Source organism: Mastomys coucha, unplaced genomic scaffold (genome assembly GCF_008632895.1).
Source record: "Mastomys coucha isolate ucsf_1 unplaced genomic scaffold, UCSF_Mcou_1 pScaffold21, whole genome shotgun sequence".
Lineage (NCBI taxonomy): Eukaryota > Metazoa > Chordata > Mammalia > Rodentia > Muridae > Mastomys > Mastomys coucha.
The window spans coordinates 149,020,946-149,027,532 of record NW_022196904.1 but is presented as its reverse complement, the minus strand read 5'-3'; the positions used below and the strand labels follow the sequence as shown (position 1 = coordinate 149,027,532).

The following is a 6,587-nucleotide window of genomic DNA, read 5'->3' as shown; positions in this document are numbered from 1 at the left end:
ACTGAGTATATAATCCCATATATCTAGAGAATGGAATTTTTCTAAAAAGCCTAGAAACGCATTGTCTTCATTACTATTCTATTGATGTGAAATGACACCATGGCCAGGACAACTCTTTGAAAAGAAAGACATTAATGGAGGCTTACTTCCTTAGAGAGTTCATCAGTGATCATCCTGATGGGAAGCAGACAGGCATGGTGCTGGGGCAGTAACTGAGAGCTTTATCTCCTCATCCAAAAGCTGGAAAGGGGGAGGGAAAGAGTAGAGAGGGAAGGAGAGAGAGAGAGAGAGAGAGAGAGAGAGAGAGAGAGAGAGAGAGGAGAGAGGAGAGACGAGAGAGATGAGAGGACAACCTCAGAAGTCATTTTCAACTAGTTTAGTCTAACTAGACAGCAAGCTCCAGGGTTGCACTTGTTTTAGACTCTCCAGTGCAGGGTGCAGGAATAAGAAGCCGTTACCACCATACCTGACCTGTTTACACAAGTTCTGAGAATCAAGCTGAGGTTCTCCTGCTTGCACTGCAAATGCTTTACCAGCTGACCTGTCACCTCGGCCCTTGAGTGCCATGTTTATGAAAAAAAATGATCAGAAACACTATCAATGTTTTACACCAAAATTTCGACATTTGCATATTGAGTTCAATCTGGCTATTTGTGTTACAACAACTGAGGTGATGCTCATTCTCTGAAAGTGGCGGGGGGGGGCGTGCAGAGCTCCCAAACTATCACCTGTGCATCACTAAGTACATACTACTTTATTGCTTCATGATTTTTTCCTCTCTTGCTCGCCTGTCCTCTGTCTTCTTTCCTTGTATATGCCACCTCTGTGACTTGGTTTTCACCCACATGTCCGTCAAAGCATCTTATCTACTAAATGCCTTTGGTCCAATGAGTTGACTTAGCGGAGCGGCCTTTTATATGTGGTAGTTTCACAGGATGGTGGAAGGATGTGAAATCTTCAGTAAGAATTTCAGAAAAAAATGAACTGTAAACCATCACGTGTTTTTCTGTTTGTCTACCTCCTTGTCTATTCAGTTTCTGCACATACACACATACACACACATACATACATACATACATACATACATACATACATACATACAAGAGATAACAGCCATGTTTGTCAAACCTGAGTGGCAAAAGGGTTGGGAGAATGGCATATAAGTATATTTCATCAGTTGAAAAACGACTATATTCGCATTTGAATTACTACATTTGCCTTTGTTTTTCATAAAAATGTCGATTCATGAGGTAAAGATGCTATTGTCAATAAAATGCATATTTAGATATTTGCAAATGACAGTCACATTTTCTTCTTCAATCTCAAAGTGTCTCCGAATTCGAGGACACATGTTTTTCGTATTTTTTCCTTCGAAACTCTTTTGTGACCCTGAAATTATAATGGTAACAAAACAGCAGAGTTCTGAAGCCAATTGTCTGTTCTTGAAACCAGACTGTTTTCAATTCACTTTGCAGAAGGGACAAGTGTGCTCCAGGTCTGGTAACAAGACTTCTGAAACCCTGGTGAATGAGTGGGAAGACAGAAGTCTCTCCATGGGGCCAGGCATAGAAGGGACAGAAAGAATAAAATATAAGTGTAATTTTGTAAACAATACAAATGAAGAAATTATATTTTAGAAGGAAACAATGGTTACTTTATGCTAATGTTCCCATTATTATTAAATAATGCTATCTCACTGCTTCAGAGAAGCGTGTTTATAAGTACCAGTGTGGGATTTATTTCTTATCTTATAAGCTCCTAAGGAGAACATTTTAATTGATATCATCCTTTAATAAGCAATTTGCTAATTTACTAATTGTACTATTTGGCCAGTGGAATATTAAGATCTGGTTCTTGATTTAGACGTTCCCAGGAAGAAAGTAATGTGGTAAAATTGTTTCTCTTCAACTCAGAATTTGATACATAACCTAGAAGGGAAAAAGAGTATTCAGGTTGAACTGCTTACCAAAAGCCAGTGCAGAATCAAGCAATATCTGGTAGCTTCATGCAATGTATTGTTCCAATGAAAACAGAATTCTGCATTTCTGAGCTGTCCTCCTGGCAGAAAGGGCTTCTCGACAGGTCTGGAGGGGGACAACGGCCTAACTGCCACCATGTCATAGTCTTCACTGGCAATCTTGAATGATAGAAATACCATAGAATAATCATCAGCCTTTTTATATACTTGTTATGAAAATTTTAATCCCCTCTTTTCACCTTGAGTCCCTGTGAGTCTTCAGTGCTGTGTTTAGTAAGCATGCCCTTTTGATGAGCCAGTGTGCAGAAGATGAATCCTAGAGACGTTTCTGTTTCTTCTATTGATTTCCTGGTTTTCCCTCTGCCAACCCCCCATTCCATACCCCCTCCCTTTTGCTTTAAGAGGGTGCTCCCCCACCCTCCCTCCCACTCCAGCCTCACACCTAGCATTCTCCTGCCCTGGGACAACAAGCCTCCACAGGAACAAGGGCCTCCACTCCCATTAATGCCAGACATGGCACTCCTCTACTACATATGTTGCTGAAGCCATGGACCCATTCATGTATACTCTTTGGTTGGTGGTTTAGTCCCTGGGAGCTCTAGGGAGGGGGGTGCAGGTAGTTAATATTTTTGTTCTTTCTATGAGGTTGCAATCCTCTTCAGCTCCTTCAGTCATTTCCCTAACTCTTTCATTGGGGTTTCTGGGCTCAGTTCAATGGCTGTGAGTATCTACATCTGTCTTACTCATGCTGGTAGAGCCTCTCAGAGGGCAGCCATACCAGGCTCCTGTCTGTGAGCACTTCTTGGCATCAGCAATAGTGTTAGTGTTTGGTGTCTGAAGATGGGGTAGATCCCAAGATGGGGCAGTCTCTGGACAGTCTGTCCGTCTGTCTCTGCTCCATTTTTTTTGTCCCTGCATTTCTTTTAGATAGGAACAGTTCTGGGTTAACCATTTTGAAATTGGTGGGTAGCCCCATCCCTCAACTGGAGGCCATACCTATATAATGGAGGTGGTCTCTTCAGGTTCTATCTCCCCTCTGTTGGGTATTTCAGTAATGTCATCCCCATTGGGTCCTGGGGACCTCTTGCTTCCCTGGGATCTGCATCTGGGACTTTCTAGTGGTTCCCCCGCCACCCTTTGCTGCATATTTCTATTCATTCTCTTGACCCTCCAGGCTTCTCTTCTGTCTCTTCCCATACCTGATCCTGCTTTCAAATTCAGTATGTTGGCTTTTAATTCATGATCATCTTGCCTCTGTCCTCTGTGTATTGGAATGACAAGTAAGGGCTACTGCACCTTTCTCTTTTTGTATTTTATAATTGATCTCTACTGTCTATCATAATAGCCTTTGTACATGAATCAGTCTTCTCCAAAGAAATAAAATCAATGAAAAAAATGTATAAGACAGGATTTGGGAAAAGAAGTTATCATGAGGGATTTGCTCATACGGTCAAGGAGTCTGAAAGGCTCATGATCCACTGTCCATAGTCTAGGAACCTAGAAAGGCCAGTGGTGTCATTTCACTCAATCTGAAGGCCTGAAAACCAGAAGTTCTGAGGTTAAGACTCTGAGTCTATATCTGATGGGCCAAGAACCAAGCACCAATGTCAAAAGCCTGGAAAAGAAGGATGTTCCAGTTCAGCCAGAAAATGATGACTTTCCTATGACTTTTTTTGTATTGGAACCCTCAGTGTGTTAGATGATGCCAACTGAATAGGTGAGGAGTGTGTTCTCTAATGCAGTGTATCTAATCAAATGCTAATCTTCTCTGGGATCGTCCTCACAGACACATCAGTCAGTAATAGTTACCAGCTTTCTATGCATCTGTCAAACTGAACCACCACCACCAACAACAAAATACCAGTTAATCATCATACCCTGTAAATAATGTCATTCCATGGCTTATTGAATATTTTTACAGTGAACTCAAGAAATTATAAAGGTTTAAGCAGCATTGATTACACTTGACTTATAAAGCACTGGAAAGATAGAATGTGTTGTCAGAAAAATACTGACATGAATGTTGGATTCTGAGCAGGAAACCACAGGCTCTTCATGAATAGAATGTTCTTCAAAGTATACAGTGATCTTTGAGTTCGTTTTAAAATTACTGTTTTTGGCACATGTAGTTCATCCATGGTCCATCCTCCACACTTTTAAAACCATCTCTTCTAGTGATCTTCACCAACCTGGTATGTGTATTTTCTCCTTTCTGGACTGGCTTCCTTTCTTCAGACTGGCCCCATTGTGTGTGGGTTCATGTTTTATGTAATGAATATTTTTTGAACACCTCTATTCTCTGAACACCTCTTCAATCTCACATCTTTCCACTTTTCTCATTTCCCATCTTCTTCCTTTTAACCTTTGTCCTGCAAATGTCTGGGTTATTTTTAGATCAGAAACACTCAGCATCTCTCTGATTATTACATGTCTTTACAAAGCTCTGGAGATCTTCCTCAGCCTCCATCTGTTCTTTGGTGGGTCAGCTGGTATACAGGTTCCTTCAATGTCATTTCATTATGAGTTCTCTCACCCTTCTCACACTCTCTTATAACTAGAGGGATCATAAAAGTATTTACAAAAAGCACTAAACCAACACAGTGTACCAACAACTACATCTGTGTCCTTTGAGGATCTTTCTATTTCTCACAGTGGTGTTTGGAGAGTTGCTTTCAACTATATAACCTAATTTTGATGCCAAAGAGTAACCAGCACTCCTAAAACAGTGCACATTTCTGTGGCACAGGGAACACATTAAACATTTACACAGAGAGAAATTGCCAGTTCAGAGCATTCTCAAATACTACTAGTCCAAAACCAAGCATGTTTCATCTTCCCAGTGCTTTAAATCTGGATCTTAACCCATGGTCTCCTCTTCTACTGGCATTTCTCCTTCTCAATTACTATAGGTGTGTCACTACAATGGTTTTGCTATGATTCCTTTGGTCAAGTCCTTGAGGTTTAGTCTATGTTTCAGACAAAGAAGCAGTTACAAAACATATTCTAAGCCATATCATTGGGGAAGTGCATGACCCTAATTGTCTTTTACCTCATCTGGCTGTCTCCAACACCCACCCATCACCAGCACTACAAATGTGAAATAGTCATTCAGTTCTTCCCAGCTGTCCCTTCCAGTGATACACTGCCCTGTCAGGGTTGACCATCCTGACTTCCCAGAAAGAGAAGAAAATCCTCTCACTGGGTGGCAATAACCTACCTGTTCTTTCCATCTCTTAAGCTAGGTTTTTCTCCTCTTAAACCATTGGGAACACTAAGGACTCCCATGAATGTGCTGTTGTCAACAGTAACAAGATCATTATAACAACACAATGCTGTTTTTATCTTCTCTGTTATCTATGGCTAGCATTTATGTTCAAACAGCAGACATAGTTTTAGTAATTTAAGCAATTTGACACACCACTCAGCCAGAGAGAAGCAGGCGGAACTCACATTCCCCTTTAACAAATGTTCTTAGCTACTATTGCTGAGTTCTATGGTACTGAAAAACAATGGGCTTCCTTGAGTAATTTCATATTTCATATTGCTATTCACATGAAGAAATTAGTACAGTAGTTGGCTAGGGAAGGGACCTGGTAGTTTACATTTTTCACTTAGAGGAACATCAATTCTATTCCTATTTGATATATTACAACTCTTAAATTCTAAATTCTATGATGGTTAAATTTTGTCAACTTGAAACAAGATAAAATTATCTAGGAAGAAGGAACCTCAACTAAGAAACCACTATCATCAGATTGGCCTGTAGACAAGAGTTTGGAAAAATTTTCTTGATCAATGATTGATGTGAGAGCCCCCAGTCCACTTTGGGAGATTTCATTCCTTAGTAGGTTATGCAAGTAGGTTAACTTGCAGTTATGTAAGAAAGCAAACCGAGCAAAACATAGGGAGCAAGCCAGTAAGATGTGTTCCTTCGAAGTTGCTGATTCAGTTTCTGCCTCTAGGCAGTTATGTGTTGTCATTTATTGCCCTGTCCTCACTACTGTATATTACAAACAAAACCTTTTCTCCCAAAGAAGCTTTTAGTCACAGTGTTTGTCTCAGCATTAGGAAAGCCAAAGAGGAAAATCTCCTAATGTCTTTCCAGTACAGATTTTTATGTATTTAATTCTCCTTTCTCATGACCATTGTATAGTCAGAATTGGGAGAATCATGTGTTACTGTCAACATTGAAAAATTACCTCATCAATATTTATTCTGAACAATGGTTATTTTCAATGTCAGCAGATTATTGACAACTTGTAATACATAAGTTCAAAATCTGAGGATGCAGTTTGTTAGTAGGCACTTGCTTAGCATATATAGGCCCTAGATTCTACTCTCAGGACAGCAAAATCTAACCAAAGGTAGTTCATGAGGAGGGTGAATTAGTCATTGTTCTATTGCTATGAATAGACATTAAGGCCAAGGCAATTATTATAAGACAACACATTTAATTAGGGACTTGTTTATAGTTTCAGAGGGTTAGTCCATTATAATCATTATGGAGAGCATGTTAACATGCAACCTGGTACTGGAGCAGTAGCTGAGAGCTACAACTATTGAGAGAGAGAGAGAGGGAGAGAGAGAGGGGGGGGAGGGAGAGAGAGGG

General features: G+C 40.2%; 1 protein-coding gene and 1 long non-coding RNA gene across 3 annotated transcripts in view; one reads left to right on the top strand and one right to left on the bottom strand.

Moving 5' to 3' along the window:
• LOC116103636 overlaps positions 1-5,237 on the bottom strand; it is a 22,860-nt gene extending 17,623 nt beyond the window's left edge. The window contains exons 1-2 of the long non-coding RNA XR_004123522.1: positions 5,196-5,237; positions 1,967-2,137 (exon numbers count right to left, since the gene is read on the bottom strand). This is a non-coding gene — a long non-coding RNA (uncharacterized LOC116103636). The remainder of the gene's footprint in view (positions 1-1,966; positions 2,138-5,195) is intronic.
• Positions 1-6,587, top strand: part of Pcsk5 (proprotein convertase subtilisin/kexin type 5) — a 416,074-nt gene that overhangs the window by 118,405 nt on the left and 291,082 nt on the right. The window lies entirely within an intron of this gene.